A 25,040-nucleotide genomic window follows, 5' to 3' on the forward strand; every position below is an offset into this window, starting at 1 on the left:
CCATGGTGCTGTATGTTGAGATACTTTTGATTCTAACGGTTCTAAGCACCCAGGGAGCCCAGCAGTTATAACTAGCAGTGAAAGTCATAAAGCAAGGCTTTGTCTGCAAGCACTATAATGTGCTGGCTCGTGGTAAGATGCTGCTATGGAGTCCTGGGGCGGTCACGTGAGAGGGGAGGCATAGTGGTCTGTTTTCTTGAGGAAAACGAGAGCTGCTTGCAAGAGGAAGGGCAAGCAGGCTGAGTCATAGATCAGAGCTGACTTCTGTGGAAGACTCAGCATGGGGCCCTGTGATGGCTCTTGTGCTTTTCTGGATGATTTAGCTAACTGATCACACACAAATGTGAGTTCTGGGATGAAGACACTGGCCCCACGCCCCAGACTTCTAAAAGTTACATCACTTGTTATTAAGAAAAAGGGAGAAAGAGAGAGAGCGAGCGAGAACAAGACAGACAGAGAGAGAAAGAAAGAAAAGAAAGAAAGAAGCTTTCTCTGCCACATCTCTGGCAAGTGCTGTCTCCTGATACAGCAAGGTCCATTCTTAGAAATGGCCAGGCTTCACTGCCAGGGTTTGCTGAAAGCACTGTGTTAAAGCCAGCACAGAAAGACCGGCCCCAGGCTGAATGCTCTGACCCATCCAAATCCACCCAGGCACATGCCCAAATACCATACCCTATCTTTTGTTTTCGGTCACATCTGATCCTCTGGTGCACACCTTGGGACACTGGAAATTCTAGGATGGTTTGCCTCTGTCTTACATACACCAAAACCACCAGGCCAGGCACAGTGGCTTCCTTAGAGATAGCATCTAATGAACCCAGTGGATGACTTCTTCAAGCAAGTTGGCAGGTCAACCTAATTTGGAGGAAGAAAGAGAAGCAGGCCAAAATATGACCAGAGATCAGAGATGGGCCCTGGACCAACCATCACCAACCTAGGATTCTAAAACCCCCCTCTGCTACTTCTCTTGCCTGAAGGGGAACTCCTCCCTAGGCTGAAAACGTGAAGAGCAGAGCTGGGTATTGTCAGAGGCTGGGTGGATTACAGCCTGGAACAGGGCCTGCCGGTCAGGAGACCAGGACTGGGGTCCCAGCATTATGATCAGGTGAAGATTATCATCTGACTCGCCCACTGGCCATGCGATAAGGCCCCCCAGCCTGGTTGTGGCCGGGGTGAGAGGGTTCCTACTCTGCTCCTAATTTGGATGGAAGGTATCACATAACTGATTTATAAAATGCAATTGATGCTATGTAAGCTCAAAACACTTAATATGTCTTTCTAAGCTCAGATATGGTTATTTCTAAATGGATGCTCTCCTCCCAGTTCCCCACTGCCCATAGCTGACTTGGTGATTGAGCCATTCTGACCACTCTTTTTAAATTTACAATCAAGTTCTAAAGGTGAGCATTTCTTTAATAGATGTATAACACAGTCAATAAAATTAAAGGTGTATTCAAAAGACCTTTTTCCAAAGCCTGGGAGTGACTCATTTATTTAAGATGAGAGGGGCTGCTCAACTTCAGCTGGGCAGGGGTGGGAATGCAGGGATTTTATCACTACCTCTCCTGGGGAAAATACTAAGTAGCAACTCTCCCTACCACCATCAACACCACCCAGAACATAAAAACACACAAGAAACTTTGGCCACGTAGATTTTTTTCCAGGCTGACCAGATATTTTCTTTTGTCTTTTTAAATTTTATTTATTTTTGTCTGTGTTAGGTCTTCACTGCTGCATGCGGGCTTTCTCCAGTTATGGCGAGCAGGGGCTACTCTTCATTGTGGTGTGCAGCCTTCTCCTTGCTGTGGCTTCTCTTGTTGCGGAGCACGGGCTCTAGGCGTGTGGGCTTCAGTAGTTGTGGCTCGCAGGCTCTAGAGCGCAGGCTCAGTAGTTGTGGCGCACGGGCTTAGTTGCTCCGCGGCATGTGGGATCTTCCCAGATCAGGGATAGAACACATATCTCCTGCACTGGCAGGTGGATTCTTGACTACTGCGTCACCAGGGAAGTCCCAGACCAGATATTTTCCAATGAGCATCTATTATCCCTAGGGTTATTATTTTTTTTTAATTGGAGTATAGTCGTTTTACAATGTTCTGTTAGTTTCTACTGTACAGCAAAGTGAAGGAGAGTTCCCTGTGCTATACAGCAGGTTCTTATTAGTTATATATTTTATACATATTAGTGTATATAAGTCAATCCCAACCTCCCAATTCATCTCGCCCCCCACCCCCCATATCCCTAGGATTATTATTAAAAGTTGCTTTTTTTGGTGTTTTAAGGTAAAATCTTCTTATAAGTAACACCATCATCATAAAAAGGTCAGAATAAGTGAGGGATGCATTGGGAGTTTGGGACTGACATGTACGCCCTGCTATGTTTAAAATACATAACCAACAAGGACCTACTGTATAGCACAGGGAAGCTGCTCGATACTCTGTAATAACCTAAATGGGAAAAAATTTTGAAAAAGAATAGATACATGTATATGTATAACTGAATCACTTTGCTGTACACCTGAAACTAACACAACATTGTTAATCGACTATACTCTAATATAAAATTTTTTTTAAAAAGGTCCGAATAAAATTTAAAATTTCAAGTCCCTACCTATGGCCAATATATTTCTAAGTAACATCCAAAGTAACAATATTCCCATAAAAATGCTGGCATTGTGTAATACTTTCACCTGCCTTATCTGGTCCTTATGATCACATGAGTAAATTGGCCCAACTCTACCATCCCCACTTTACAGTGTGGAGGAGCAGTGGATGTGGGAGCACATCTCTCCTGCCAAGGAAGGACCCAGCCGAAGGGCACGCGACTGACCAGCAGACAGCCTCTCACTGTCAGCTCCTTCAGAGTGGCCTCAGCGGACAAGATCCACCTCACCTGAGGCACACCCTTCTCAGGGGTGACTGAGTGAGGAGGGGTAGAAAAGCCCAGCACTTCAGCCCCCTGCACGATGACCACAGTGGGCAACGCTCACCCCAGATCTCCCTGCCCAGGTCAGCCCAGGTTCTGTCAGATCTACGCTGCAGGTTGACTGCTTCCTCCGCCCAGCTCTGCTTCTTCCTCCCATCCTCTCACAGGTGTTGAACCCCAAAAATATCTGCACCCTAAACTCCATCTTAACATTGTCCAAAGAACCCAACCTTCGAGTATGGATGCCAAAAAGGCAAGGGTGTGAAATGAGATTTCACTGGCTGGACCCCTCACTGCCTGGTTGGCAAACTTGTCACTGGTGGTGAGTGAAGCACAGACAGCCCCCCTGCATGAGGTGGTTATTCACTCGTTCAAACTTTAACTTCTGTGAATTGGGAAGGTGTACTGGTGGCAGGGGATGCACTAACCTGTGTAGATACTCCAGGTGTTTGCAGTGTGTGGAGGGAAGGATGATATTGTCGGATGGTTATTACTAAGCGCCACTGGTGCTCTGCATGAAGATGAAGATCAGATGAAGAGTCACAGGCAATTGAAAGCCAGGTGTGGAAGCCAGATGGCCTCTTTGGTTGCCCTGCAGAGGAAGAATGGAGAAAGACAAGGACCAAGCCCATGACTTAAGAGTGCCTGAACTTCAAAGATAGTTAAATGCCCAACCGAGGCAGATCTGCTATGCCAAGTTCAGGGCACTGGTTGGAAAAACCAGAGACCCTAGCACAGTGCATGTGGGGACATTTGGGTGGATCGTCCCTCCACAGGACCCATCCCTACCTCCCTCATGGCCTCTAGGTTTGAGCCACAGGATAGCACAGCTGGAAATGTACCAGGCCTGATGAGGAAGGAGAGAGCCTATGCCTCCAAGGAGTTGGAAAAACTGAACAGAAGATACTGGTAGAAGCCAAGGGACCATATGTGTAATTAAGTTCTGTGGGTGTTTGATCAAGGGAGCTGAAATATACAGATAGGGAAGGGTTTATAGGATTGAGGGAAGCCTCCTGAGATACAAGACTGAACACCCTGGCAAGGAACCCAGGAGATAGTGTGAACTTGCTACTCGGATGGCTCCTAGAAGCATAAAGAAAAAGTGATGGTACACATTGAGAGAAATTGAAATGCTAGAATTGTAGTGGCAGATAGTAGAGGAAGGGATCAAAACGCTATGGTGGGGGGGGGGACTTCCCTGGTGGTCCAGTGGGTTTAGCTCCACGCTCTCAATGTAAGGGGCCCAGGTTCAATCCCTGGTAGGGAACTAGATCCCGCATGCATGCCGCAACTGAGAAGCCCACATGCTGCAACTAAAAAAAGATCCCGCATGCCTCAGTGAAGATCCCTCATGCCACAACTAAGACCTGGCACAGCCAAAATATATAAACAAATAAATAAATATTAAAAAAAAGGCTATGGGGCTGGTCATGTGACAGTGGGTATAGTAGGTATGGCTGGATGATCCACTGAATGCTTACGTTTCAGAGGAATGCCCAAAGGACACACCATTCCACAAGGCCATTGGGATGTGCTAGGGGAAAGTTAAACAGTGGACCTCCTCTGAAGGCCAGGGGCTGATGGTAGCAGAAACTGTTACAGACCTTGGCTTGCTCATAGCAGTAGGGATGATGGGACATTGAAATAATAAAGGTCAGGAGACTGCATTTAACTGCCAAAGTTAAAAGTTTGTAATTATTAAAAAGACTGATGAGGTCAGAGTGGCGGCCAAGGAGGCCTGATCCACAGAGAGCTATGGCAACAGTTAACAGAACATGGGGTCCTAGGAGAAAAGAGATGGAAAGTTGACAAGGATATTACTCAGACTGTATTGGCAGAAAAAATCTAGCATGGGTGATTGGCAGATTGTGTATGAGAGGAGGGTGGTCATCCCAATACTAAGTCTCCACTCCTTGCACAGCCCCTAGATAGGATCCAGTTTTCAGACCTGGAACACACTGTCTGACGAGGTGGCTGGGTCTCCAGGCAACAATCTGGAGGACGCTGCAACACCATGACAAGTGAACAGGGTATTTCTCTAGTCCTTTTCCAAAAGGATCTATAGCTATTTATTTGAGTAACTGTGTCCTGGGCACAGGGTCTGAATTGACATTGCTATGCAGAGACCTGCAGTGTAACTGTGGCCCTTCTGGAGGGCACCTGAGGTCAGATATTCAACACAGTCCTAGCCAAAGTTCTGCTTAGAGTAGGCCCACTGAGTGTGCAGACCCACCTGTTGTCACCTCCTTAACCCTTAAGTGTAAAATTAGGATTGACATACTTGGTCCAACTCCCACATTGGGTCCTTAGCTTATGGGGTAAGAGTTATTATAGTGGAGAAGGCCAAGTGGAAGTATATGAAACTGCCTCTTCCCGAGATAGTAAATAAAATTTTAAAAACCACTATTGCATCCCAGGGGGGATGGCAGAGATAAGTGTCATCCTTAAGTGTCCAAAGGATTCAGGAGCAGTGGTTCCTAGAATATCTCCATGTGAGTCACCAGTCTGGCCACCGCAAAAACTGGATGAATCCTGGAGGGTGACTGCAGATGATTACAAACTCAGATAAGGAGTAGCCTGATTACAGCACAGCTGCTGTTCCAGATTAGGTCTTTTTGCTAGAACAGGCTAATATACAGCCTCAGGTTCATGGTATATCGTCATTGATTTGGTAAATGCATTCTTTTTAATCCCATTTAAAAAAGAGGATCGGAAGCAGTTTCCATGTTGCTCCAGGGCTATGTTAACTCTCCTGACTTTTGTCCTAACAAAGTCCAAAGACAGCTCTACTGTCTGGACATTCTATAGTACTGATCCATTATATTGATGATATTATGGTAATCAGGCTGGATGAGCAACAGATGGCTAGCACACGTGCACTTTAGAGAGTAGAAAATAAACCCTATGTAGATTCAGGTTCCTGTCACTTCTGTACAATTTTTGGAGGTCTAGTAGTAAGGAGTGTGCTGGGAAATCCCTTTCAAAATAAAATATAAATTATTGCATCACATACCTCCTACTATAAAAAAGGAAGCACAACACCCAGGGGGCCTTTTGGGGTTCCAGAGGCAGCATATTCCACTCCTAGGAATGGAGGACATAAAGGATGCCAGATTTGAGTGAGGCTCAGAGCAGACAAAAGCCCAGTGGCAGGTCCAGGCAGCAATACAAGCATTTCTGCCACTTGAACCATATGATCCAGCAGACCCAGTGGTGTTAGAGGCATCCTTGGTAAGGAAAGGTGCCATTTGGAATGTGTGGAAAGCCCTAGAAGGAGAGTCACATGGATCAAGGCCATGCAATTTGCAGTAGATGATTATATGCCTTTTTAAAAAACAACTCCAGGTGTGGTACTGGGCCCTGGAAGAAATGCTTGACCATGTGAGACCAAGTGACCATGAGTCTAGGACTATTCATCTTGAGCTGAATCCTGTTATATCCATGAAGTCATAAGGCCAAGTGGGCCCCCGAATAATTCATCATAAAAGAGAAGTGGTTCATCTGGGATTGAGCACACGCAGGCTACATAACAGAGCTCCCCCGCACCGCACACCCATCACTGTTGCATCCACGCCTCTCCCTCAGCTCACATCCAGGGGTGTGAAGGGTGATTTTTTTTTTTTTTTGCGGTACGCGGGCCTCTCACTGTTGTGGCCTCTCCTGTTGTGGAGCACAGGCTCCGGACGCGCAGGCCCAGCGGCCATGGCTCACAGGCCCAGCTGCTCCGTGGCATGTGGGATCTTCCCGGACCCGGGGCACGAACCCGTGTCCCCTGCATTGGCAGGCGGACTCTCAGCCACTGCGCCACCAGGAAAGCCCCGGGGTGATTCTTAACAACTAACTGAAGGAGGATCAAAAAGCGCAAGCTTGCATATGAATGGATTGGCTGGGTATTTCTGTGAAAGTTGAATGTTGATGACAGCTGCAGGACAGTCTCACTCAGGCTTGGCCTTGAAAAAGGCAGGGGCAAGAGAAAGTCCTCCCAATGAACAGAGCTCTAAGCAGTGCCCATGGTCATTCACTTTGTGGCAAGAGAAGGGGTCTGAGGTTAGAATATACATGGACTAATGTACTGGAGTATAATTCTAGCAGGAATGATCCCCGATGTCTCACCCAGCCTCATAATTTGCATTTATAGCAGCCTGGTCAAGCTTTGGGCAGGGGAAGGAGGATTTTTTTTTTCAATTAGACACTTGATTGGTGATATAACTTAAATATTTCAGATTGCAATTCGTCCACAAGCAGATAGAGGAGAATGAAAAACTGGGCAGAGATTTTCCAAGAAACTTATTTAACCAACAATTGCCATTTTTTATCATGGAAAGAAAGACTGGCCTACAGAAGCCTTGCCCCTTGTCCACTTCTGGTTCTGTAGCTACCACAAAATACCCCCAAATCCAGGAAAACCTAGTCAAAAAGGACCGAGGGACCCGGAGGAGAAGGCCCTTGTTGCCATACATTCTTACAAAATTAAACTGGCTTGTCAACCTGCAAGAATAACGATGAGAACATAGTGATAACATTTAAAATAAAGTAAAACTGTTATCTTTAACCTTTACTTTAGATGAGAAATACTTGGTGGGGTGGTGCCTTTAAAAGACACGTGGGCTCTATTCCCCGAGGTTCAGAGATGCAATTGCTCTGAGGAGGGGGCAGCCTGGTGGGTAAACACCAAAGAAGACCTTGACCTAACCTAGCACCAGGTGATTTCTATCCCCACAGAAGAATATACATTTGGCAGGGGGTGGGGTGGAGAGAGGGAGGCCTAAAAGAACCATTGAAAAGAGATCTACAGAAACCAGTAAACCGAAGCCCATTTTAAAATGACAACTCATGAGCCTCTATATTCCACAAAGATCCTGTGAACCTTTTGAAACACACCATGATATTAAATCCACATTTCATGTATTAATACCAATTTGTTTGCTAATAATTAGACAATAAAAAGTAAGGTTATTGTTTTACAGTATCTTCGATTTGGGTTCTGTAAAGGGGCAAGCAAATTCCTACTGGATGTGCCAATCAGAAAAAGAAGTCTACTGTTCTGTTGGTTTATTCCCTCCCAGAGGGCTTCTGAGAAAGCCCGCCCCGTCAGTGCAGAACTACATGTCGGCAGAGAGATGAGCATTAGTCCAGGAGCTAGGTGACTTGGATCTTTGTCTGTTTTTGATACCGACTTAGCGAGCTATTTACCTGAGATCCTTTTTCATCCGTAAAATGGAGATAATAATGATTATTTTAATAACTTGAAAGGTAGTTGTTATTTTATTATTACATTATTATCATTCCACATGTAACTTGACCCAGTGGGTCTTATTCTTGTTTTACAAAAGGACAGTTTGGGAAATTACTCTTTTTATTATAATCTTCATGACCAATGTCCTTATTTTTATTTTGGTTGGCATCATTATTTCTGTAGCAAAAAACCAGAAGAAGTGCCAAATAGGTGACCCCAGCGAAATGGCCTCAACGATACAGTTATCCTTCTCTCCCACGTTATACAACAGTACGTTTTATTACATTGTCTATACTCTTATACCATGGAAATACCTGCTTCAAGGCCTAAGGAAAAGCCAGTGACTTCAGTACTCATGATCCCAACTGCAGCGTGTCCTTAGAGGGTTGTTGTTAGCATGGAATGAGAGTGCATATGAAGACACCTTGTAAACTATGAGGCACTAGACATGTGTGGGTGATGGTGATGACAGTGGTGGTTATAGAGATGATGGTGTTAATGACAGTGATACAGACCAATTTGTTAACCTTGAATAAATAGGTAAGGACATGAACTGCTGGTCCCCACTCGAGTAGTAGATGTACTAAAGGAGACAGGGCAGCCTCTGGAAAAAGGCTAAGTCATGTAGAGTGAAACACAGAGCTGGCTGGTTATAAAGTCTTATACTTCTAAAACTCTATCCCATCCCTTTCAAATCTGAGAAATGCCAAACAACTTCCTGGTAGTATTCATTGGGTTTTCTTCCCCTGCATGCTTCTTTCTAGATAGTTCACTTGAGGCTTTGTCATGCATATCTCTTGTTCAGCAAAGTCCCTCCTCCTGCACAATCTCAGTGAGTACCACTCTCTGGACCATAGGATGGGTGTCAACATTGGCCAAAGGGCAGAGTGTAGAAAGGAAGGGGCAGGACAGTGAGGAAGACTTGTCTACTCATCCCCAGGAAAGTTTCATGAATTACTTGTCCTTACAACCCACTGACTGCTCTTTTTCTAATGGCTAAACTCTTTGAGACAGTAACACAGAAGCTTCCACTTTGGTGGACAAGATAGACATAGTAAAGCATTATAAAAGTACGCATAAGTACCCCCAGTGCTCAGAGCAGGCTGCTACAATTCCATTTTAATTGGAAGATGAAAGGACTTCCCTGGCGGTCCAGTGGTTAAAACTCTGGGTTTCCACTGCAGGGGGTGTGGGTTCCACCCCTGGTTGGGGAACTAAGATCCCGCATGCCATGCAGCCAAAAAAATTAATTAATTAATTAAAAAAATTGGAAGATAAAAAAAGATTTCATAGAGGAATAGGAGTGGGGACAAATTTTAAAAACTGGATTGAAAACTAAATAAATGTGAGGGATTTGTTAACCATCCAGAGGTTCACTTTTTTTTCCCCCAAACAGGAGAAGAAAAGTATCATCATCCTTGTCCCGGGGCTTCTCCCACATCTTTTGGATCCCTTAGTCTGGCAGTTGAAAATTTCTTTCTCTAATAGTTGGGGAGTTTTTCCTCCAGAGAGCCATTCTGTCTGCCTGCTACCGCTCAAGGTATCTTTGACCAAAAGAACTGCATAGAGGACAAGATCTCAGTTCTTCAGGATCAGGGCTGGAGGTCAGAGGTAAAAGATCCATAAGTCTGTACCTCTCCCAAGCCATGAGCTGTCTCCTTGGTTTAGCTCAGAGCAGTGAATGGCCATGGGCGCATGACCATCGGGCCATCCCAGCCTTGTGGAACTTGATCAGTGACATAACTATGCCCTGCTGCTGACAATCCCTCTCTTTAGAAAGACATGGGGTGGTTGTGAGAACTCTTACAACTTGCTGTGGGACCATTGTGTAGATAACACCCCATCTGCCTTCATCACAACACTTGACCCTTAATCCTTCGATGATGCTTTTATCAGAGATTTTTTTTTTTAATCTCTGGAGACTTTCCCAAACTCTACTGAGTTTCATGTTGTTCGTTTCATCTCACCCTGTGTGTTCTAGCCATTAGTGTCTGGCCCTTCTTTTAGAGCAGGCTTTCTCATGAGAGTTTTGGGTGCTAGAAGTAGATATTCTTCAGATTGACTCTTTTTCTAGGGAGATTAGGCAGGAGTCTAAGAATGTAAATAGGCAGGCCCAAGAGAACGCTTTGTGTATGACTGGATCCCAGGGCATCATGGGCTGCACTGGGTGGGGGATGGAGCTTGACCAGAAACCTGGTGAAAGTTCATTCTCCCCTGAAGCCCCACTGGCTCACTGCATAATGAAATGATGGCTCAAAGAGTCTGTCTCCTCCACAGTCAATAAGGCCTCTTGCAGCAGACTGCTCAGGCATACGTGCTCACGTGCTCCCACATCCTATCTGCCGTGCGCTTCCTCTTCTCCCATGGACTCTTCAGACGTTCAATGCCTGAGAAGGCACTTGAGGATCCTTCAGCACCACAGCTGCCAGTGCCCTCCATGACAGTGCTGATATCTGTGCAGGTGTTGCTGTCTGCCCGCCCCCACCCCCGGCCCTTACCCCGTGTCCCCAAAGCTGTGTAGACCAAGGAGCTGTTACAGTCTCAGAAGACCTCAGGCCTCAGTATGTCTAAAACACCGCAGCCTCAGCACAGAAGCAAACAGAATGCTCTTCCTTTCCACTTTCAGTTACCCTAGCATCAGAATCCTCCTTTTTATATCTCCTCCAACGTTGAAAACTGGCTGTTGTAGCTTCAGCTTGTAGCTTCTCTTTCCCTGGGGCCAAGGGAGAGATTGGCTAATGTCTGAGATACCCATTCCCACTCCTGCCACATAAATCCCTTCCAAAGTGACTCTTGCCAACCTTTCTGTGACACACACTCAGGCAGGTCTGAATCCCTGAAATGGGCACCATTTAGGCTGCAGTGGGGGACCCTGTATGCTATTTAAAGAAACAAACAAAAAAAAAGAAACAAATCCCAGGAATCTTGAAGCTATTCATCTTGAAGACTATTCATGGAAGCAGGGAAATTAAACATGACATCCTTGAATATATACCCTCCACAGAGCAGCTTGGCCTATTGTTTCCCTCATAATGACAATTTACCTCTGGGAGGTTGAGAGCGGGGCACTCTGCTGGATCAGGTATCGGGGAGGAAATGAGAACAAAGCTATATTGTCAGGAAGCTTGAGGGCTGACACAAACATAGCAGTGCTCCAGAAAATTATTGTTGAAAATGTTTCCTCCATAGCTGCCTGCGGTTGTTCAACCTAATCTTCAGTCAGACTGGACCTGGAGAGGAAAACTACTCCTGTGTGTTGCTATTCCATTAAGGAGAGAAACATAAAGACATAAATAAGAAGAGTGGTGTGAGCCATTCCCATTGTTCTGTCTTCCCTTTCTGCTCCCTCTTCGACATCACTTTCCAAGACTCAAGTGTTCTCTTAGCTCTAAGGGCTGTTGTCATTAGGAGAAAATATTGATTTGACTTACATGCCTTTCTTCCTTTTGTGGAACTCCTACCTGCTCACCTGCTCATTTGATTACCTGGGGACCTGATGAGAGTAGAAAATCCCAGAGACAAAACCAGGGCCCAAGATGGAGTGTATAGAATCTTTAGAAGCGAATTGTTGGGCTAGAAAAATTGTCAAGGTGGAATCTAAAATGGGATCTGTCATCAATAAAATCCTTTGGCCCTTCTGCTTCTTTAGATAATCCCATGGATACCCCAAAGTAGATTTAAGTGCCCAACTAAAGGACACGGGGGATTATTGTGGATGTGTGAGGCTCATTGTGAGCAAGATAAAGTTTCTCTAAAGTCTTGATCTGTCAGCACTTCTGGCTGAATTTTTTTGTGGCAGCTGTAAATCAATTCCTTTCTTAAGAGTGCAGGAGAAGCTGTGAAGAATCCTGCAAAAAGTGAAGATGAAATATGGAAGGAGAAAAGGGACAGAACTGTACTAATAAGCTAGCCATGACAGATGGCTTTGGGGATTCATTCATTCGTTCATTTTTCATTCATTTATCCACCCAGTCACTCAACACATATTCACAGAACTGTTTACTGTGTGCTAAGCATTATATTGTTGGGGGCAGATCAGTGAATAAAATAGGAAAGATTGCTGCTTTCTTGGAGCTTTTGCCTGGTAAGGGAGACAGACTAATACGACACAAATTATGTAACTGTAATTGTGGTGAGTGTTAGGAAGCAGAGGCACAGGGTGCTATGAAAGCAAATAACAGGGTGGCGATGGTTCAAAAAAATTTCCATGAGGAAAGCTGAGCCCTGGAGGATTAGCCAGATGAAAGAGAGGGGAGTTTGGGGAAATGACCTAATCAGGAAATAATAGCACGAATGAAGGAAGAGTCAGGTGAAAAAAAAGAATCTCAAAAAAACAGTCATCTGTAAAAAGCAAATGAGCAAAACTCAATGAAGAGAAGGCAAAACAAATAAAGCCAAACCACAGTGGGGCAAATATCTGCTCCAAAAAGCTGCAGTGACGGCAGGGGAGTGGGTGCAGGGCCTCCTCCATCCATCTGGCTTCCGTCTCTCCCACACTGATAGCAAAAGGCATTTTGTGGAAGCACAAGGTCAAGTCCTCCGCTACTGCATCCCTAAGATGTTACCCTAAGGCAGATAGATGCCATGAATTCTTTGTAAAATTAATATGGTTATCAAATGACAGAATGGCAAAGTTGGAGGTGGGGATAAAACTAAAATTACTGGGCACCCATGATGTGGCAGGTAATGTCTAAGCCCTCCGTGTGTATTTTCTCATTTAACATTCAAATAGACCTCCATGGTGGATAGCACACATTTTATACTCTAAAGAGAACTGCAGTCTGGATAAGGTAAGTCACTTGCTCAGAGAGTTAAGGATGGAGATAAACCAGCTCCAGTTGGTCTAACTCTTACATCTGACCATACTCCCACTCTTCTTTGCAACCTAATTAGAACCCATAGAGCTTGTCTGGTCCCAGCCTGTTCTTTTGTAAGGGGACCTGGAGCTCACAAAGGTTCAGAGACTCATGTAAGGCCTTGGGATTAGAGGCCAGTGTAGGATTAGACCTCTGGTTCCCATTGCTAATCCATACATCTTCCCCATTTCTTGTTGTTTTGTTAAATGTAATAAAAACACACAGTTGAGAATTATCAGGATAGAATGCCAAAACTACACAAAAATTCATCATCATTTTTCTTGAGTTACATCCCTTTTTCCCTGGAAAGCTTCAGTGTCAAAATATGTAGTGGAAACTTCCTATCAAAAAACTAAAAACCCCACTAAATGATATAATTTGTAATGAAGCAATCGTACCTCACTTTTGGATTTTTGGATGTTGAACTCTATTAAAGCAGGACATGTCTGCATTAAGCAGCTGATTTGCGCACTTTATACAATATTCTTCAACATTCATCTAATAAAATGGAAAGTCTTAAATAAAGTATATTTAATCAATTAGCTTCTCTAATAAAATCTCATATCCAGAATAATATCTTGGCTCATACACTGAATAATGAAACAATACTGTGGAACAGGAAGATAAAAAATGGTAACCATTTGCTCCAACAGAGAGGAATTCTACATTTGTTATTATAGAGTTGCTTCTAATTAGGTTTAACTTTGAACATGTCGCTCACTCTTCTGGCCTTGGATTCTGCCTTGGAGAAATGTAGGGATTAGACCTGATGGTCTGTAAGATTCCTTTTAGATTTGAACTTCAATGAGACAATGGGTCTTGGAGGTATATTTACAACTAGCCCACCCTTTCCTCCTCCACAACCCTCAGCCATCATTCTCATCAGCTGTCCCTTAACTTTTGATTTCCAGCCCTTCCCTACTGGGTCTTAGAAATGCTAAAGGGAACTTCTGACATTTTCAATTCCTGGACCTGAGCGCCCCCTAGGCACACAGAGAAAAATTGTAGCTCTGGGAGAAGACGGTGTCTCACTATGGTCAGCACCAAACCCTTGCACTTCCCTGTATGTACTCTGAGGCAAGAACACTGGGGCAGGGAGGGAGCTAGGAAGGACAAGAGGGAGTGGGTGGCAAGCTCTGTCATCAACCACACATTGCAGGGGCTCTGTGCGGCTGTCCCCCTAACAACAGGTACATTCAGAATGGAAGGAGGTGAGCTAGAGGTGGAGCAGACCCTGCCCCGTGGAAAGAAGTCAGGGGCCACATAGTGAATGTATCAGGCTAAATAGTAGTTACTGGAAAAATCGTACTGTTCAACTAAATCCATTCGCAGAAAATGATCCAAAGGTTACTAAATAAACATCAATTATTTGTATTGCTTACGTTGCCTTCCTGTTCCTATAAATATCATGCATGCATATCACTGGATTTCATCTTTGTGTATTTACCTTTTTTGCTGCTTTTCTTATTTCTGGTACTGTTTTGTATACATACCTCCCACACTCACAGTCCACATAAATATTACCTTAAACCTTTTGTAATATGGCTAAACCATAGTGAGGCACTTATTGAGAAGAAAATTTATGGCTGTGTATATGTATGTGGTATTAAGTGTTCACTGTGTATGTTTGTGGGTGTGTATGTTTGGGATGTATGTATTATATGTGATAGTATGTGTCTGCTGTGTGTGTGTGTCTTGGTATGTATATGTGGTATATGTTCATGTGTGTGGTATGGTATGTGTATTTGTGTGTATATGTTTGTGGCATATGTATTTGTGTCTGTATGTGTGTACATGGTGTGTGTATGTATGTGAATGTCTCTGTGTTTGTGTGTGGTGAAGTGTGTGGAGGGTTTTGTGATGGGTGTGGTGTGTATGTGTGTCTCTGTGTGTTTGTATGTGTGGTTTGTAGTGTGTATGTGTCTGTGTGTGTATGTGGTGAATCTCTGTGTGTGGAGGTGTGTGTGGTATGTATGTCTATGTGTGTGTTGTGTACATCTGTGTGTACATATGTGTGTATATTTGTGGTGCATATGTTTCTGTGTGTGATATGTGGTGTGTATGTTTGTGTCCCTCCGTGTGTGTATGTTTGTGTTTCTGTGCTTGTGTGTGTGTTCACTCCTGTATGGGGACTTCAGTCCCACAGGTCTTGGTCCTGGACCCTTCTCTCAGACCTCAGCATTTGTGCCAGAATACAGATACAGAGACTTCCTAGGCACTCACATGGACTGCGGTTTGTGTCCGGAGAGAGTGGAGAAAGCATGTCCTATTGCAGGTGTTTATAAGCCTGCACAGTCGTGTGCCTGGGTGTGTGATATGCCAACTGCTTCTGCAGAGGACAGGTGTCTGCAGTTATCAGCAGAGACAGGACCCTCAGGAAGCAATTACCACAGGCACCAGGCTGCTTGAATTCCTGCGGGTCTGTTTCTCCTCTAAGATCATACTTTCATTCTCTATTAAAAGAAAAAAAAAAGGCAAAAATAAAAATCTCTTGGATGAATCAGTCAGTCATTGTTATTAGGCCCTTCCATCTCGACATCCTCTGATCCTAGAAGCACTCAAATCCACCAAATGGCTTTTCCCCTATATTCTGGCTTCAGTTCTCTGTGGGACTTGCACACACAGCTCCAACTCCGTCCACCACATGGGCACCTCTTTTGTGTCTCTCTCATCATTGTCGGCCTTCTGCCTTCCTGACCTGGATCAGACCCAGAAGGTGAAGAAGACTGAGGCCACAGTATCTACGTTTAATTCTCTGTTTAAATCCCTGATAATTAATTCCTCTAATGTTCATTGAGTAGGTGTGGCCACATGCTGGGTTAGGCATGCAAGGTACAGTGATGGGTAGAATAATATGGTAGTTAAGAGCGAGGGCTCCAGAATAATATAGAACCTGTTTACCTCCCATCCTCACCTCTTAATCTGTGACCTTTGACAAAGCAACTTCCTTAAGGCTCTGCTGCCTTATTTGTGAAATAAGTACATACCTCACTGGATGGCTGTGAGGTTAACCTGGCATGAAGTACATAGAAGAGTGCCTGGAATGCAATAGTCCACACGTTAGCTCTTGTGTGGACTGGCTCACAGACCTTCATTCCAGCCTCCCAGGTAAAGGGAGACGTTGGGAAGCCAAGCACCATGTTTTCTGGATGTCTTTGCAGTCAGAGTTCTAGATGCAAACTGCCTTCCTTCATGTAGACACACTCAGCATAAGAAGTGCAAGGCATAATCTGCTCCCTTTTGTGATATGTGAAATAAAATGGAGTCACTTATGTCAAGGGGTCTTAAAATGGAGCTGGGAGGTTATTAAGGAGGTGAACCTTATGCATGTCCTCACTGGGTGGAACCATGAAGGTTTGAACTGAAACCACGAAAATTCCAAGGACTCTATAAGAACACCTGAAAACTGTCATAGTAACAAACTTCTACCTTCCTCTAGTGATAGCCTTAGCATGAAATCATGATTAGCCAAGACTAGCTTCCACCTCCAACTCCAATTAAGACTTTGTAATGCAGACCTCCCATCTTTGCCTTTATTTTGTTTTTATTTATTTTTTGCTTTGAATATCCAGCTTCTAATACTTGTTTCTTTAAAAAAATTTTTAAAAATTTTTAAATAGTTGATTTACAATATTGTGTTAGTTTCAAGTGTACACACAGTGATTCAGTTATATATATATATATATATATATATATATATATAAATACATATATAAATATATATCTTTTTCAGATTCTTTTCCCTTATAGGTTATTATAAAATACTGAGTATAGTTCCTGGTGCTATACAGAAGGCCCTTGTTGGTTATCTATTTTAGTGTGTATATGTTAATCCCAAACTCCTAATTTATCACCCCTCTCCCTTTCCCCTTTGGTAACCATAAGTTTGATTTCTATGTCTGTTGTTCTAGTTCTGTTTCATATATAAGTTCATTTGTATCTTTTTTTTTTTAGATTCCACATATAAGCAATATCATGTGATATCTGTCTTTGCCTGGCTTACTTCACTTAGTATGATAATCTCTAGGTCATTCCATGTTGCTGCAAATGGCATTATTTCATTCTATTTTTATGGCTGAATAATAATTCATTGCATATATATGTATACACACACACACACACACACACACACACACACACCCCACACATCTTCTTTATCCTTTCATCTGTCAATGGACATTTAGATTGCTTCCATGTCTTGGCTGTTCTGTTCTATTCTATTCTATTCTGTTCTCCATACTGTTCTCCATAGTGGCTATACCAATTTATATTCCCACCAACAGTGTAGGAGGGTTCCTCTTTCACCACATCCTCTCCAGCATTTATTATTTGTAGACTTTTTGATGATGGCCATTCTGACTGGAGTGAGGTGATACCTCACAGTAGTTTTGATTTGCATTACTAATAATTAGCGATGTTGAGCATCTTTTCATGTGCCTTTTGGCCACCTGTATGTCTTCTTTGGAGAAATGTCTATTTAGATCTTCTGCCCTTCTTTGCCTTTAAAAGCCCCTGAACTTTACTCAGTGTCCCTACTAGGGACACTGGGTTGTTACCAAAATCTGTGTGCCCGAATTGCAATTCTTTGATCCTAAATAATCAGGCTTTTTGCTTGATTATTGTCTCTGAGGTTTATTTACGTTGACCCTCTTTTAGCCGTTTTTGCTGGCAACCAAAGTTGTGGAAATGTGAGGGTTTTCTGCAGTGGTGCTCTGGAGTCCATTTTCCAGCTTCTTGGGCATTGAGAGGCAGGGACTGTAGCAGAGGTAGCTTCAGGATTCTAGCACAGCTCCCGAGGTGCCCCAGAGGTGGTAACTCCCCTGACTGGTCATTTCTGTGTTGTTTTGGAAGCTGTTTCTGGAGCCCCAGCTTAGAATCGGCTCCTTCAACCCTTCTACTAACTTTGCAAGCACATTATTCCTTTATAAACTCCATTTCCAATCATTAAATTAAATCCTATTTAATATAAATAAAGCAATTTCTATTTCATGCCCTGAATTCTGATGGATACAACTATTATTATTTGTATGTGTTATTAATATTAATATATTATTATATTATCTTGTCATAAATAATATATCATTATATACTATGCACATTAATATAGTATTTGTATATATTAAATAATATTAAAATAACAGCTACCAAATATTGGTTATACTATAGGTCCAAACGTTTACAGATGTTATCTAATTGCACTGTCCCAGCAAAAGCATACAGTCTTTAAGGGACCCAATCAGGGTGTGAACCTAGATCTTTCTGCCACCTAGATCAGGTGCCTAACCACTGCACCCTACTGTTCCTTCTCTGGTGGAGCTCTTGGTGCAGTGAGGATGGCTACCATGCACTGTAAGAAATGCTGAAAAGAGCTGTGGGCCCAGAGCTGTGAGAGCCCAGAAGAGAAAATGTCTAATTCTGCCTGGGCCTTAGAAGTCCACGATGGTGTCTGTTTTCCACCTTGGCAAGGGGTCACGACCTCTAGATTCCTTAATATGTTGGGGGACCCTGCCTCAAAGATCCAGTGGCCTGTTTCTCAAGTAATAATGACTTAAGAACCCCAAATCTGCTTGTTTGCAAAGGTAACTGTCTGCTCTTGCATCCAGGTGAGTCATTGCAGGCCCTGGGACATTCAGGCTCCTTTGTGGGACACATTCTAGCTGGCAGCTGGAGAAGCACATAAGCAGAGTGTTCGGCCAGCCTGGGGCAGATGTGTACACTCACCTTCCGGGCGGCTCTCTCCCTGTTTCACACAAGACTTCTCTGCAGCAACACCTTCTTGCTGGGAATGCCTCAATTTCAGAGACCTTGCCTTATTCAGGTCTGTACCTCTCGCATCGAGCATATTGCAGATCCTCGGAGAATGAACACATGAATAAATGAATGAAGAAACCCCAGCCTGCAGCTAAGCCGGGCTACCTGGAGAGCTGGATTCTTTGCATTCTATTCTCAGCTCTTTTCTGTCCCTGCTTCTGGTTGCCATGGTTCACTCACATGCCTGGCCTTGCAAGGACTGCACTACTCTCATCCTCTTCCCAGCATCTGAAACACTGGGGTTTGACTTTAATTGATGCTTCTTTTTTTTTTTTTTTTTTTTTGCGGTACGCGGGCCTCTCACTGTTGTGGCCTCTCCCGTTGCAGAGCACAGGCTCCGGACGCGCAGGCTCAGTGGCCATGGCTCACGGGCCCAGCCGCTCCGTGGCATGTGGGATCTTCCCGGACCGGGGCACGAACCCGTGTCCCCTGCATCGGCAGGCGGACTCCCAACCACTGCGCCACCAGGAAAGCCCTTGATGCTTCTTTTAATTCCGTGAAATGATCTATATCTTCCTAGGTTGTAATAATTTTCCTTCACTCAATTTAGAAGCTTATGTGCAAAAACAAAAGCTTATGGCTTCCAGTGTGTGTCTGAAAGGTCTCTTGATCCGGAAACAAACAAGACCTTTTTTCAGCTGAAGGACTGATGAGAGTTTCTATCTCTAAGTGGAAGGTTCATCCCAGTAGCCAGTTATAGCTGACCTTTTCTTTTTGGGGGTCTGGGGACCCGGGGCTATACAAATCTTTGCATTTGCATGCTTTACAATTCACAACAGGTTTTTTTATTAAAAAAAAAAAAAAGCTCCCATTGATCAACATATGCAGAGCAGGTATTATCCCTATTTCAAAAGAGTAGCTTTTGAAGCCAGAGTCACACAGCTTTAAGTGGCAGAGTCAATCCATGACTCTGAATCAGTGCATTTTCCACTTTTCCTTGGAACTAAATCTTTCCCAGAGCTGTGGGTTCCACTGAGTGGGTGGGGGCCAGGCACAGGGAGTCTGACTTCCTGGCTCTCGCCTCCCTCGTTTCCAGGATTCACTATCATCCCTTAATTTTCAGGTTTTGGGTCTTGTAAAATGTTATGAATTAGACAATTAGAAGCCTAATCCTGGAACACATTTTCAAATTCCTAGCCTTTGGGTAATTGGATCCTCTGCCTTCACATTCAGCCAACACCCACGACCACACCTTCAGCAGAGCCCTGGGTAGGGGTGCAGGGAACTGCAGGAGATTCTGGTCCCAGAACAACTTTTAAATGATGTCAGACAAAGACCGCCACAGACACACGCTTCAAATAGTCTTAGGTCACAAGCACCTGAAATACCATGGTATTTTATAGGGGGCACAAAAAGGGGGCTAAGAAAGTATGCAGCTTCTAGAAGATGAGATGACAGAAAGTTACAGTGGAGGTGACAAAGCACTCTTAAAATAATGATACCAAACACTGCATGCATACAGTGCCTGACAATGTTATAAGCTTTCGCATATATATCATTTCATATAATTCTCAGAATAACAGCCTTATCAAGCGGCAGAGCAGACATTAGGATACCAGTTTAAGAAGTTAAATCTGAAGCTTGGGGTTGAGGTCTTCTGATCCCAAATCCAGCTCCCTCATGAAAATCAGGACCAATATGATATAAGGTTATTTCAATTTTTTTAAAAGTCTATAGTCCAAGTTACATGCTTCTGCCGCTTACCTGTGTATGCAGGAGTTTACTCTCCTGCAAATTCCCCCTTGATTAGTTCTGGGAGTCCCTAAGTTCTGGGAGTCCCTAAGAGGTTTCTCACATGCGTTCAGCAAGAAGACCACTCACAGAAGTTTTGCTGCCGGTGACTGTTCCAGTTCTGGCTGGACCCCATGAAGGTCACAGCACCCTAGGCCACTGATCAGGACCCACCCTAGCACTGTCGTTGCCTCTCTGGAGCTGTGCTCTTTCCTGCAACTTCATCAGACCCACCAGTTTCTGCTAGTACTCGTTTCCAGTCCTCAGGCTGTCAAGGATATCTGGTGCTCTGTGGCAGTGTAGGGGACCTCCCTCTTTGTGGAATCATGCTTTGTCAGAGACTCCCAAAGCAGTGTTGTTATGACTGCAGTGTGATACAGGGGTTAACTGAGCAGCTATGTCAGTTTTTATGTATCCGGGGGTGACCTTGGGACAGGTGCATTTAACAGCCACAGAGCTCTACTGGATTCCACTGGGTGTCTCCACAACAGGGCTGTCTATCAGTCAGTCTGAACTTAGGAACCAAATGGAGTGAAGTACATTTTCAGTTAAAACTTTGTTGTTCAAAACTAAAGACTCAAGCAGATTTGGGTAGCCCATCATTCTTCAATACCTAAGTGCTCTTATTTGGATAGATGGGAACGCTAGTCATAAGCCCTCTGATATGTCAGGCTTGTAGTTGTAGGCACAAGTGATCCAGTGACATATAAGGTGGACGCAATTCCTACTCTATTGGATCTTACCCTCTGGAAGGTCAAGGTCATAGCACCAAGTTCTTTGTTTATCTAGGATGACTTCTTTCCTGGGAGACTTATCTGGATTGTTCACTCCCCTCCTACACACCTCCCTACCATCTCACCTTCCCAACTTGCAAGTAAACATTGTTTTAATTAAATTTTTATTCTGAGATGATTGTAGATTCATTTGCAGTTGTAATAAATAATATGGAGAGATCCTGTGTACCATCTACTTCATTTCCCCCATCTTGTAAAACGATGGTACACTACCACAGTCAGAATTGACATCAACACAGCCAGACACAGAAAATTTCCACATCCACCACAAGAATCCCTCATATCACTCTGGCATAGCCAACTCCACCTCCTTCCCCCATCCCTGATCTCTGGCAATCTGTTCTCCATTCCCGTAATTTTGTCATTTTGAGAATATTATATAAATGGAATCATACAGCGTGTGCCTTTTTGGAATTGACTTTTCTTCACTCAGTGTAAGTACCTAATTATCTGGAGATTCACTGAAGTTCTTTTATCAATAGTTCATTCCTTTTTATGGCTGAGCAGTATTCCATGGTGCAGATGTGCCATACTTTGTTTATCTAGTCACCTACTGAAGGACATCTGAGTTGTTTCCAGGTTTTGATTATTATGAATAAAACTGCTCTTTATAGGTTTTTATGTGAATATAAAATTTCATTTCTCTGGGACACATGCCCAGCAGTGCAATTGCTAGGTTGTAGGGTAGTTGCAGGTTTCGTGTTGTAAGAAGTTGCCACATAGTTTTCTAGAGTTGTGGGACCATTGTCTGTCACCACTAGCAATGTGGGAGGAATCCAGTTTCTCCACATCTTCATCAGAAAGTAAACTTTTAACTGACTACCCCACCAAATCACCAGACCCTCCCAGACAGGTTGAAAGTCACCCAGGGGGCACAGCCTGAGATTGTTTATTTGTTTGTTTGTTTCTTCCAGAGGGCTCTTTAGACTCTGTGCAAATTTGACTTCTACCCAGCATGTCCCACCGTTTCCCTGGACATGTCCAGACATGCCTGAAGCCTCAGAGGGGTCAGCAAAAACTGTCAGCTCAAGCTACATGTCCCTCTGCATATAGTGAGATGTTTAGGGGTTTTATCCCCAGAGCCTCTTCTAAAGAACTGCCCCTCCCCATATCCCCTGCTGGGGAAAGGTAGGACCCAGATACCAGTTTGTCCCCATCCACCGGACCCAAGGGAGGCTGTCTGTGACTTGTGTAGAGTCAATCCCATTCTTTCCCTTGGTGTCTACTATGTGTCAGGCACTGTTCTAGGTGCTGTAGATAAAATAGTGAACCATTGGGATTTCCCTGGCAGTCCAGCAGTTAAGACTCCATGCTTCCAATGCAGGGGATGTGGGTTTGATCCCTGGTCAGGGAACTAAGATTCCCTATGCCACATGGTGCGGCCAAAAAAAGAGAAAAATATGAAGGGGAAATAGACAATAAAGAAGCAGGACGATTTCAGATGGTGATAAATACAACAGAGCCTACACCCAGGGCAATGTGATAGAGTCTCCAAGGAACTCAGCTTTTTCAGTATTAGAATTCCTACTTTTTTTCAAAGCTAATTATTTATATTTTTTTCTGTAATATGTTTTCTGATCCTAAGATCCCAGAGTTGACTTTTGCTATCAACAATTCCTTTTATCCGTTAAAGATCATTTTATAATTTGGTTTTTTGAATTAAAAAACAATTCGCCAAATAGGGAATGGGGCACTACAGATGCAGTGAAAATACTTTCTTCTTTAATTTCAACACCATATTTTTGTGAATACAGCCAAAGACTGCAGGCTTTTGGAAGGTTCTGTTCTTGTCCATTTCTTGTTCTGTGAATTAATATTCCCAGGTCCTTTCCAAGCAAATACTGTAAAGTCAAACCCCTCACATCCTGTACTAACTAGTTCCAAGCTATTTACGTAGATATACATCAAACTTGTTAGCCTCAGCCTGCCAGATATTTCTGCCACTTGAGTCTGTTTTGAACAAATCAGGCATCTACCAGGCATCAGGTTATCTGTGAATGTGATAACGTGCACTCTTAGATCAAATTTCATCTTCAGGTGTTAAGAGTACAGAACATCGAGGCACGCTTGGCCTTCAGACCGGCATAGTCCACTTATACTCTATGGGCTTAGTTGCTCAGTGAGTTAGGAAGTCATCTTAGGCTTCCCCATCTTGCCCATGAAAGCATTACCCATGAGAGCTTTGATAAGATATTTTGCTCAGATCAAGCTACGGTACATTACCTGTTTGGTAATCCCATCAATAAAGCAAATGAGAGTTTGATGAGACTTGTTCTTAATGATCCCATGTTGGTTTCCAGCTTTTCAGTCCTGTTTGTAATATTACACCATCTGCCTCAAGCAGTTAGCCTAGACTTTTTCTGGTTCTTCCTGCTCTGAACACGACTGAAACAAAAATCTTTGCTGTCCTTAAGCTTCTTGAAATCTCGGCTTCTTCTGACATTGGTCTTTGGTGTTCCATCTTTTGTGCTCATGTTTATAACATCTGAGTGCCCTGAGCAGCCAAATTGTTAACTTCCATGTATTATTTTTGGCATGTTCATGCACAGATGCACAGCAGCTTGAATGACTTAGGACTGTATTAATAAAAATGTTATTTTTAAATAATCTTCCAAGTCCCTTGACATGTTCCGTCTTCTGGAGTCATTAGCCACAGGATCATCCTCTCTTCTCTGTTTATTTTATCATACCCACTTTCCTAAGCCTTAATGTGCAAGGCTGATTCTTCCTAGACTTCTCTTTCTTAACTATATGGTCTTTAAAATGGCATGGTTACTTTTCACCAATCTTAAGAGGCCTGGTTAACAATATGGGCTTCGGAGTCAGGTAGATCTGGGTTGGATTCTCAGGTACTTTATTGCTAGCTAAGTAACCTTGCACTCATTAACTTCTTTAACGCTCAGTTTCCTCATGTGTGAAATGGGGATAGTTTCATAGCTTGTGAGAACATTAAAGGAAGTAATGTTTGACACATAGTGAACACCCAATAAATGATGTTAAGGGCTCAACAAATGTAAGCTATTGTTATTTGTATTATCCTTGTACATTAGGATTGCATCTGGAGTGTCATTTCCTCAAAATGTTACTTCTACTTTCTTCAGGAAGGAAAGAATTTACCAGATCCTTGCTTTTGGAGTATAAGTCTTCACGGTGTTCAGATAGATTTCCTTCTCCATTCCTATTGTCTCTTATTATGTTAGTTTTCTAATCTGATTTGCAAAATATCCTCCACATCCTTAAATGCTTCCACAGTTTGATCATTCCATTTCTCTATTCTTTAATCCTCATCTAAAAGTGTCTCTTCTGCTTTACAAATGTCCCTAAATGTAAATAATTCTATTATATGTTGCAATTTTTCCACCCTTCAATTAGTTGTCCTTCTTTTGGGTGGTGGATGCTATCACACGATGCATGCCTTAACATGGCAGAGAATATACTCTAGCCTAGAGTCACTTTTTAAAAAGCCAAATACTTCTTTTTAAAAGCATGATTTCCTTTTGATATGAATTATCACATTAGCTTTTATTATCTATGCTTAGCTCATATCTGAGATCATATGTTTTGCTGCCACATCTTTCTCCTCTTGTTTTCTCCTGAGATCAGCTGGGAATCTTCACCACTGTTCTTTTCATTTAACACCTGAGTCTTCAGTTTTATCTGAATCTTTTTCTCCCTCCTCATCAAATGTTA

The 25,040-nt window shown here is 43.3% G+C and overlaps 1 pseudogene; it reads left to right on the top strand.

Annotated features, from left to right (window-relative positions):
• The first annotated feature begins 12,783 nt into the window (after positions 1-12,783).
• The window catches only part of LOC111165692 (protein DDI1 homolog 2-like), a 36,902-nt pseudogene continuing 24,645 nt past the window's right edge, over positions 12,784-25,040 (top strand).

The sequence above is a fragment of the Delphinapterus leucas genome, chromosome 1 (genome assembly GCF_059928025.1).
Source record: "Delphinapterus leucas isolate spDelLeu-1000000601 "Yukka" chromosome 1, BTC_Dleu_Yukka2, whole genome shotgun sequence".
Lineage (NCBI taxonomy): Eukaryota > Metazoa > Chordata > Mammalia > Artiodactyla > Monodontidae > Delphinapterus > Delphinapterus leucas.